The sequence below is a fragment of the Bos javanicus genome, chromosome X, assembly GCF_032452875.1.
Source record: "Bos javanicus breed banteng chromosome X, ARS-OSU_banteng_1.0, whole genome shotgun sequence".
NCBI classification, from domain to species: domain Eukaryota; kingdom Metazoa; phylum Chordata; class Mammalia; order Artiodactyla; family Bovidae; genus Bos; species Bos javanicus.
In genome coordinates, this window is record NC_083897.1 from 137,901,524 (window position 1) to 137,912,527 (window position 11,004).

At 54.3% G+C, this 11,004-nt stretch overlaps 1 pseudogene; it reads left to right on the forward strand.

Moving 5' to 3' along the window:
- Positions 1-915: 915 nt before the first annotated feature.
- LOC133242129 (PI-PLC X domain-containing protein 1-like) lies at positions 916-9,721 on the forward strand (annotated as a pseudogene).
- The last annotated feature ends 1,283 nt before the right edge of the window (positions 9,722-11,004 follow it).

Sequence of the window (11,004 nt, forward strand, 5' to 3'; positions counted from 1 at the left end):
CAACTATGATATTAGAGGGGGCTGTTACTATAGAAGGGGAACTATCACTGTACAGGGGAGAGTATGACAATAGAAGGGGAGTATTACTGTAGAGGGGGGACCATGACAACAGAAGGGGACTATTACTATAGAGAGGGGACCCTAAGAATAGAGACAACCCCTGTCCGTGGAGAGCAGTAAACACAAAAATAAAGGTCCAGGCATGTGTTTGCCATGAAAGGAGTCCTGATGGCATGCAGACCATCAGGACACCCACCCATAACAGGAGAGAGGGGACACTCAGACCCTGACTGGAGGCATTCCCAGCTTCTTAGCTGCTCAGGTGGGTGCTTCATCCTGGGAGCCTATCCAGTCACTTTTACTGCAACAACACCCACCAGATGGAGAGACCGCCTCTGGGGAGTGAAGGGTATGTGACCTTGTGCCTGGGCTCCATCGCCCCTAGGATGGAAGCCCCCATACCTGGAGCCCACAGGCTCGACTGGGCCCCTCTCAGCCCCAAGAGGAGGGGGCTGGTGCACAGTGCGAGGAAGGGGGACCCTCTGGAGGAGGTCGCCAGCTCTAGCCTCAGGGAGAGCAGACTTGAGCTGCTGGGGTCTGTCTGTTGGTCCCTGTCTCCCCGCTCCCTTGCTCCTCCTCAAACCCCCACTTAAACTTCTGTGTCGCTCTGCCTCCTCGCCCTACTGTCTGTCTCTCTTCATGTCTCTGTCCATTTCTCTCTGTGTCTGTTTCTCTGTCTCTAGAGCACTTCTCCCCTCTCCACCACCCCATCCTCCTTTCTCTTGGAGAGAAGTCCACAGGTACCAGTTTCTTAGAGCCACGCCTCCACGCCGCCAGCACCGGGTCTTCTGTATGTCCTGTTTTCATTATGCAACACCCCATTTCCTCCCCCAGATTGCCCAGGCTGGGCCTCCGATGGGCTGGCAGGTGAGCTTGCCCGGCTCCTTCCTGTGCCACCAAGGTGAACGCCAACTGGATGTCGGTGCTGAGTTCTGAGCTCTGGGACATGCCCCTGCACCACCTCTCCATCCCAGGTGAGGCCCCGCAGGCTCGGCTCAGCAGGGATGCGGCTGCGAGACGGGTCCAAGTGTGGGAAGCCTCAGAGCCAAACATGCACACATGCAGGCACACACAGGCACACTGAACACACACACGCATGCACACACACACACCAAACACACATGCACACATACTGCACACACACACATACACAAACCAGCACCTTCCCTTGTCTGTCCACTTTATCCCATTCAACCCGGAAGGTACGGGAACCCTTGACAGCCTGCCTTCAGGACACATGCCGGCCTCCCTGGGGGGCGGGGTTGTGTCTTCTCAGCCACTCTGTCCTACTCCTGGGGACCCCTCACCTTTCCACCCACGTTTTCCATCAGAGCTTGTGCAGCACCTTCTGCACGTGAGCCTGGAGGGCCCAAAGTTTAAGGGGTCCACCCGCCCCCAAAACAACTGGATAAGTGATACCAGAACTATCTAATTAAAATGAGGAACCTCTGACTCCAGCCAGACACCGTGGCCTGGGAGGGGAGGGTCCCTGCCAGACAGCACTCTGCTCACCTCCTCAAGGTGCAGACGTGCCCCACTCTCCACTGGCACTCCTCTAGCCGTGCAGACACTGGGCCCTGCCCTGGCTCTGTGACCCTGGGCACTGCCCGCTGGGAGCACACATGGACAGTTGGACAAACAGGAAGTGCTGTTTTCTATGGAAGGCAGCTTTAGACTCTTTCTCACCCTCTCCACAGCTGTGGGGTTCTATGCCAGCCACCCCACCCTGCCTGGGAGGAGGGGCCCCCACACGGCTCTTCCCTTGAGAGTGTGGAGCAGACAGGGAACCGTGGACCCAGTCTCTCGGCCCTTCTGGGTGCTTCCTGTGGGGAAAGCTGTGGGGGCCCCACAAGGAGGAGGCTTTCCGAGTCTTCAGGACCACAGAGGGGCCCCTGGCCACTCTCCTTCCTGTACCCCTTACAGAATAACTCATGATGCCTCTCCCCCAAGCCCGGGCACCACTCATCTGCTTCTGTCTTTGTAAATTTGCCTGTTCTGGACATCTCTTATAAATGGACACGTAAAATGTGTCCTTCTGTGTCTGCTTCTCTCACTGACCATCGTGTGTTCAAGGTCCATCCACGATATAGCCTGTGTCAGAACTTCACTCCTTTTCATGGTGACTCATACACCACTGTGTGCATGGACCACATGCTGCTGACCCACCCATCCATCCATCCACCCACACACCCACCCATCCACTCACCTATCTGTCCATCCACCCACTCACCTATCCATCCACTCATCCATCCATCTAACCACACACCCATCCACCCACCCATCCATCTATAAATCCACCCATCCAGCATCCACCCATCCACTGATTGATCCATCCACCCACTCACCATCCATTCATCCATCCATCCACTTATCTATCCACCCATCCATCTACTCTTCCATAACATCATCAAATCAAATTATATTATGAACTTGTAAATCCTCCTTCCCATCCCTTGACCCTGAGAATAAATAAGAAAAGAAAAAAAGAGAACGAAATAAAGCTAGTCCAAACCTATGTTCAGAGACAGAAGCGAAGGATTTCTGGATTGTCCCCAGGTGACTGCTAAAGTGTGAACCTCTCCACACTGTCTCTGAAACAGATCACACAGATTTAAAAGGGAAAAGAATAAGTGAAACCACACATCAGTGACCACAACATTGGCGTCATAAAGAGCCTGAAAATACTATGAATAACTTCAAAGTACTTGTAACTAGAGAGGGTCTGTCTGTACTCAGTTGTCTGACTCTTTGCAGCCCCATGGACTGTACCCGCCAGGCCCCTCTGTCCATGGGATTCTCCAGGCAAGAATAATGAGTAGGTTCTCATTCCCTTCCCAGGGGATCTTCCCAACCCAGGGATCACCCCTGCATCTTTTACGCCTCCTGCTTTGGCAAGCGGGCTGTTTGCCACGAGCACCACCTGGGAAACAACAAACCATAAAATCAAAAGCCATCTGAAGCCTTTCCTGTCCCAAAATGGGATTCCTTAAATAAATTGACTTTCACTTTCTCACTTCTGCAGAGACCCCCATTTCGAGACAAGATTCAGTTCCCAGGACTCAGTGGATATGACTTTCGGGACTCCGCCATACCCCACGGCGCTTTAGCTGTGCATCCTTAGGGCAGCTTGGGGGCACAGAGGACAGGCTCAGGGGGTGATGTGTCCCCCACCTGGTTTGCCTGCAGGGAGCCACAGCATGATGACCTACTGCCTGAACAAGAAGTCACCCATCTCTCACAAGGAGTCGAGGCTGCTGCAGACTCTGGGCAAAGTGCTGCCATGTGTCACCCTGCCCATGGTGCTCAAGAGGTCCACCACCCAGGTGAGGGTCTGCGGGCACGCCCAGGCCCTGGACTCAGCTCCAGCCGCTAGTGTCACCCACAGGGGGCGGTTTCCTTATTCCTCTTGGGGAAACGGGATTGAGAACAAACCTGCTGTAAAGCAGAATTGCTGTTTAGTCGCTCAGTCATGTCTGACTCATTGCGACCCCATGGAATGTAGTCTGCCAGGTTCCTCTGTCCATGGGATTCTGCAGGCGAGAATACTGGAGTGTGTTTCCATGCCCTCCTCCAGGAGATCTTCCCCACCCAGAGAGCCTCCCAGAAAGGTAGGAAAGGACACAGCTTTACTGTGGAACCAGCCTGAAGCCAGAACGGGGACCCATGGACTAACAGCATCACCGTCTGGGAGGGGAAGGGGGAGGCTGGGTCCCACCTTTTGTGCAGCTGAGCTGACACTAGAGCTCCTTCCTGGTCCCAGATAAGCAACAGCTGAGTTCCCATGTCCTCTGAGGTGGGTTTACATTTGTACCCCAGCACCCCCTCCAGGAAGACTTTCTTGGTGGTGCAGATGGTAAAGAATCAGCCTGCAATGCATGGGACCCGGGCTAGATCCCTGGATCGGGAAGATCCCATGGAGGAGAAAATGGCACCCCACTGTAGTATTCTCACATGGGAAGTCCCATGGACAGAGGAGCCTGGAAGGCTAGAGTCCATGGGGTCACAGAGAGTCGAGATGACTGAAGTGACTGAGAACACACGCACGCACTCACACCCCTCCCCTGTAGTGCTTCTCCAGGGTGGATGGGGGTTTTATGGGGTGCAGAGAAGCCGGGGTGGGATGCAGTCATTGTGGAGGATGGAGAGGAGTCAATGGTGGGGGCCCTGTCTGTGGGGAGGGGGCACCCAATTGACAGTGGTCCTGTCACTGGCACACACATTACCCAGGGGGTGGATGCAGGATGGGGTAGAAAACCCATCTGGGCTCAGGTGCCCGCAGGAGCAGGGGCCCACCTGGGCGGGACAGATGGCCCCTGCCTTCCTGTACCCGCACTTGAGGGGCACTCATATTCCCGGTTTTTCTGCTCCTGGGCTGGTCCTCCCAAGAGGACAAGAGGCTGTCAAGCACAGCTCTTACCTGTGTGATTGCTTCCTCCTGGGAGGTCCCTGGTTGCTGGAATCCTCCTCAGGGGATCTGATTGGCAGAGAGCCAGGGCTGGAATGGGAACAACTACATTCTTGCTTGCATCAGGTGCCTAAGCTTGGCCTTAAGAGCTCACACCCAGAGGAGGGAGTGAGCAGCAGGGGGTCCACCAGAGCCCGGGAGTCCTGCAGGACTGGGGTCCCTCTGCTCGGAGGGTCCCTTGGTGCTGGGTCCCTCTCTTCTGCGTCCCTCCAGGGAAGGGTCCCCTCCATACTGGGGGACCTCGGTGCCATGGTCTCAAGTGGTATGGCTCCCAAAGAGACCTGGGTGTGTGCGGGTTGGGGGGCACAAGTGGTGGTCTTTCAGGGGGTGTTTAAGATCAGCGGCTGCAGCAGCACTTCATTTAATCCTTGTAGAGGTGGATGGCAAGTGCCTGACAATAGCTGACAATACTCATATGAATCTTTGTTTTTTCTTTTAATTTGGATTGCAGGGAGGAGGGGGGCTGTGACATCCTTTCCCATTTTTTTATCCTTATATCTTTTTCTTTTTCCATTATGACTCTGTATAGAGAACACAGTACCATTTTCTGCTACTAGTTTATGTTAATATTAGTTTTCTGCTTTTTCTTTTATTTTGGATAGAGAGAATCTATTATTTTCTTCCCCACTGTTTTATTCTTATGTTTTTTTCTTTTTCCATTATGACTCCTTGTAGAGAACACAGTACATTTTCTGCTACGAATTTATATTAGGGCTTCCCTGGTGGCTAGTTGGTAAAGAATGTGCTTGCAATGAGGGTGATGTGGGTTTGATCCTGGGTTGGGAAGATCTGGAGAAGGGAAAGGCAACCCACTCCGGTAATCTTGCCTGGAGAATTCCATGGACAGAGGGGTCTGGTGGGCTACAGTCCACCGGATCGAAATGAGTTGGAAACAACTGAGCAACTTTCACTTTTCAATGTACGTTAAAGTTATTTTTTGCTTTTTCCTGTCTTATTTGTGTGGTGGACAGATGTTTCGTCCTTTCGTTCTCTTCCCTTGATTCCTTCTTGCCTTTCCTAGTGCTGTTTGTGGGGGTGGGCACAGACCTCTGTGGGTCTAGTGTGTCCTCATGTCCAAGGGTCCAGCTTGGGTGTCATGGAGCCTTGGCATTGAACCCACAGGGAGCTTCCACCCAGGGACTGCCTGAAGGAGCGTGAGGCTGGACTCTGCAGGAACACCCCCCCAAGACCACAATCTCGACCTGGGCTCTGTGCTCCACATGACCAGTGACCCTGGGGACCCTGTTCCCAGAAGCAGTGCCTCAACCCCAGCAGCACCAACACAGTTGATTTCACAGTGGCCGACGTGGCCCTCAGTTGGGCGTCCTCAGTGCTTGCCCAGCCCCTGAGTGGGGGGCTGCCCTCTGTGCCCAGCACAGATGACCGACCTCTGTGTGCAGGTGCTGAGCATCGTGAAGCACCTGCACACAGAGGATGCTGGCGTGAGGACCTGCAGATGGCGCACATGGAAGAAGGCACTGAGAGGAATCTGCACTCTGGCCACATGGTGTACATGACGGCCCTCATGGAGGTGGGGGTGGGGGCAGGGGTACGGACGGGGGATCCGCCAGCCAGGGACACCCACGTCTGGTCCAGGCAGGAGGGGGAGGGCCTCTGAGGGGATGGGCACACGTCCACTCAGGTGGACATGTGGTCACTCCAGGCAGGAGAGGCTGACCTCTAAGGGGACAACACAGGTCTACTCCAGTAAGAAGACACTGACCTCTAAGGGGACAACACAGGTCCACTCCAGTTAGAAGATGCTGACCTCTAAGGGGACGGACACACATCCACTCAGACGGACACACATCCACTCAGATGGACACACAGTCACTCCAGGCAGGAGAGGCTGACCTCTAAGGGGACAACACAGGTCCACTCCCATTAGAAGACACTGACCTCTAATGGGACAGACACACGTTCACTCTAGGCATGAGAGGGCTGACCTCTGGCATCAGTCACTCAGAATTCCCGACCAACGTGCATTTCTAAACTCACAACTGCACCCCTGGCCTCTGGGGTGTCTCCCAGAATTTGGCTATACCAGGTCCCTGACACGTCTTTTCCTGTGTCTAGTTTTGGGGTGTCCAGTCCATTCTCTCGGCTGCTGGCCAAGTCACTCAATGTCTCACTCTGGCCTCGGCCCCCAGTGCCCCCACCACAGAACCTAAAGACCCTTGGGGTCTGGAGGTTCTGTCCTGGGCCTCAGTGTGCATGTACCCTGCTGGCTTCATACGCTCCCTGGAGTACAGACTTCACACAATATTATAAGCACTGCTCTCTGCTGCTGTGCATGCACACACACATGCATATCTGTGCACACACAGACCCTGAACACATGCACACCTGTGTGTGCACCTGTACCTACTGGAGTGCATACACACACACACACACACACACACACACACACACCAGCACACCAGAGCAATGCCACGGCTCCCCACTGCCACTCAAGAGAGGCTGGGTCCCTTGGGAGCAGGCGCCATGCTTTATGTCTTTGTGTGTCAGGACACCCCAACCTGTCTGTAGAGTGGCTGTGCTGGGGGAATTCCCCACCCATGACCCTCTGTTTCTCACTACAAGGCCCTTCACCCCACCCCCACCCAGGACATGCTCACAGAGATCTCAGAGTGGCTGGAGAACCACCCCCAGGAGGTGGTTATCCTGGCATGCAGGAACTTCAAGGGCGTGATGGAGGACCTGCACGAGTACCTGATGGGCTGCATCAAGAACATCTTTGGGGACATGCTGTGTCCCATGGGGTGTGAGCAGGGGCCACAGGCTCCCCATGCTCTTGGCAGCGGGGGTGGTGGGAGCACTAGGCCTCACTGTAATCAGACTATCCACTCACTGCGTGAGACTGATTCAGGCACCAGGTGATGCTGCTCATGGAACCCCAGTAATCCACCCACCACTGTCTCCACTCAAACACCCCAGTGACCAGCCCATCACTGGTCACAGGCACCCCCAATAATCCACCCTGCCTGGTCTCTATTCGGACACCCCCAAAATCCATCAATCATGCCTCATGATGCCCCAGTAATCCACCTGCCATTTTCTATCAAAAACCCCAATAATCCATCCACCTCTGTTTCCACTCAGGCACCCCAATAATCGACCCATCACTGCTCAAGACACCCCAATAACCCACCCATCACTGTCTCCACTCAGACACCCTAGTAATCGACCCACTAGTGTCTCTACTCAGACATGCCAATAACCCACCCATGACTGTCTCTTCTCACAGAGAACCCAATAACCAGCCCATCACTGCTCATAGACACCCTAATAATTCACACATCACTGTAGCTTCTCGGACACCCCCAATAACTGACACATTGTGTCACAAGGCACCCCAATAACCCCTGTGCACATGTCTCACAGGCACCCGGGTAAGTCTCCCCCTAGGAGGTGCTGACTCTGCACCAGCTGTGGTCCCAGGGCCAGCAGGTCATCCTGTCGTACAAGGACGAGGCATCCATGAGTCAGCATGCAGAACTGTGGCCCGGTATCCCCTACTGGTGGGGGAACCAGGTGAAGCCCAGAGACCTCGTCCACCACCTGGAGCTCATGAAGAGCTGCAGCCACCCAGGGGAGTGCTGCCTTCAAACCGGGACACCTGGCCACATGCATGTCCTAGCGCATGGGGCTGGCTTTGGGTTCAAGTGGAGAAATGGAACAGGATGTATTAGGGGACGTTATTCTGTTCAGCACATGGGGACCAGAGCATGGACATCCTTGGGGACGTTACCGTGTCCACCACAGGGGGTCAGGATGTAGACAGGATGTGGACATCCATGTGGACATTATTGTGTCCACCACACAGGGCCAGGACATGGACATCTTTGGGGTCACTGTCCAGCCCGCCTGCCCTCTGTAACAGGAGAAATTCATGAATCAACACCCCTGTGAGCCCCTGCTGTCTGAACTTTGGTCTCTGTCGGATATCTGAATCTCTGACCTCTGTGGAGGCCAGAGTCTGGGTGAGTGATGGCACAGCTTTGTGGCTGCATGGGCAGGTGACCCCATGGGTTAGGGGTCACATGGGTGGGTGACTACATGGGTGGGTGACCCCATGGGTTACTGGTCACATGGGCGGGAGACCGTGTTGGTTGGAGACCGCATGGGTGGGTGACTGTGTGGGTAGGTGACCAGTTTGAGTTGCTGAGTGCAGGGTGGGTTACCATGTGAGTTGCTGACCCGGGGAGTGGGTGACCCCTTGGGCGGGTGACGGTGTGAGTCGGTCATCATGTGGACAGGTGAGCGCATGCCCTCACAGGTTAGTGACCCCATGGGTGGGTGCCCACGGGGGTTGGTGGCCAGTGAAGGGATCACTGCATGGGGTAGTGACCCCATGGGTGGGGGACCATGTGAGTCGGTGACCACACGGTTTGGTTGGCCACATGACTCCGTGGGTTAGTGGCCGCACACGTGGGCGGCTGACCCCACAGCCAGCACCATGAACAGCAGCCCCTCTCTTTTCCCAGGCAGGCTGATGGTGGCCGGCATCAACCTCTCAGAGAACCTGGAGTTTGTCCGCGTCCACCCGGCCTGGTCCCTGGAGAAGCTGACCCAGTGGGGGCTCCCCTACCTTTGTGCATGGGTGCGGGGCCAGTGCCCGGGGTCGGCCACCTGCTGTACCAACACCGTCGCAGGCGAATTCATCTGGGCTGACGGGTTTGTTGGCGACGTCATCGGGTTGAACTGGAAGCTGCTTGGGGCTGAAGGACGCCGCATGTGAGGAGCTGGGCATCACAGAGGCTGCGTCTCAGTCACGTCCTGCGACGATACCTGCCTGAACCGGAAGCCGCCTCGGGGCTGAGGGAAGGCGCACTGAGGAGCTGGGCCTTGCGAAGGCAGCTTCTCGTTCGCATCCTGTGACGTCACCGGCCTGAACCGGAAGCGCCTCGGGGCTGTCCGTTGGCACGTTGAGGAGCTGGGCGTTGCAGAGGCTATTCTCAGCCCTGTCCTTTGGGGCTTGTCATCCGTCCACGCGTCCACTGAATGTGGGTGACTGCCGAGTTGGGGCCAGGTGGCAGGGTCCATGGTCTCCTCGGTCCTCCGTGTGTCTCTCGGTGACTGCAGGGTGTGAGGGGATAATTAAAGGTGAGTGCACTCAGAGAACCTGGAGTTTGTCCGCGTCCACCCGGCCTGGTCCCTGGAGAAGCTGACCCAGTGGGGGCTCCCCTGCTTTTGGGCATGGGTGTGGGGCCAGTGCCCAGGGTCGGCCACCGGCCATACCAACATTGTCGCAGGCGAATTCATCTGGGCCGATGGGTTTGTTGGTTCTCAGGTCTGTGGTTTCCCCATGGGAGAGGCTGGGGTGCCCCCTCTCCCCAGGCACTGAGACTAGCAGACGGTGACCCCCAGCTGGGGAGGGGAGGAGGCACTATGACATAGTGTCCATAGGCGGGGACTGAGCACATAGCGATCCCACTGAGAAATCCCTTTTATTAGATAAGGGGCTTCCCTGGTGGCTCACTTAAGAAGGCCTTCTTATCTCTCCTTGCTAGTCTTTGGGACTCTGCCTTCAGGTGGCTATATCTTTGTGTGTCTCCTTTGCCTTTCTCTTCTCTTCTCATCTATTTGTGACGCCTCCTCAGACACCCACTTTGCCTTTTTGCATTTCTTTTTCTCGTGGATGGTTTTGATCACCACCTCCTGTACAATGTTAGGAACCTCCATCCACAGGTCTTCTGGTACTCTGTGTGCCAGATCTAACCCTTGAATCTATTTGTCACTTCCAGTGTATACTCACAAGGGATTTGAAAAAAAGCAAAGAAACAGAGGAAAACAATACAGTGGGAAAGACTGGAGATCTCTTTAAGAAAATGAGAAATGCCAAGGGAACATTTCATGCAAAGACAGGCACAATAAAGGACAGAAACGTTATGGGCCTAACTAAAGCAGAAGAGATTAAGAAGAGGTAGCAAGAATACACAGAAGAACTGTTAAAAAAAATCTTAATAACCTGGATAACCACGATGGTGTGATCACTCACCTAGAGCCAGACATCCTGTAGTGCAGACACATGGGCCTTAGGAAGCAGCAGTACGAGCAAAGCTAGTGGAGGTGATTAAATTGTAGCTGAATGCTTTCAAATCCTAAACGGTAGTGCTGTTAAAGTGCTGCACTCAATATGCCAGCCAGTTTGGAAAACTTGGCAGTGGCCACAGGACTGGAAAAGGTCAGTTTTCATTTCAATCCCAAAGAAGGGCAATGCCAGGCAATGTTCAAACTACCGCACAACTGCACTCATTTCACATGCTAGGAAGGTAATGCTCAAAATCCTTCAAGCTAGGCTTCAAGAGTAAATGACCCGAGAACTTCACAGTCCACACATTCATTTTTTTTAATTTAATTTAATTTTTTAACTTTACAATATTGTATTGGTTTTGCCATATATCAAAATAAGCAACCTAGATGTCCATCAGCAGATGAATGGATAAGAAAGCTGTGGTACATATATACAGTGGAGT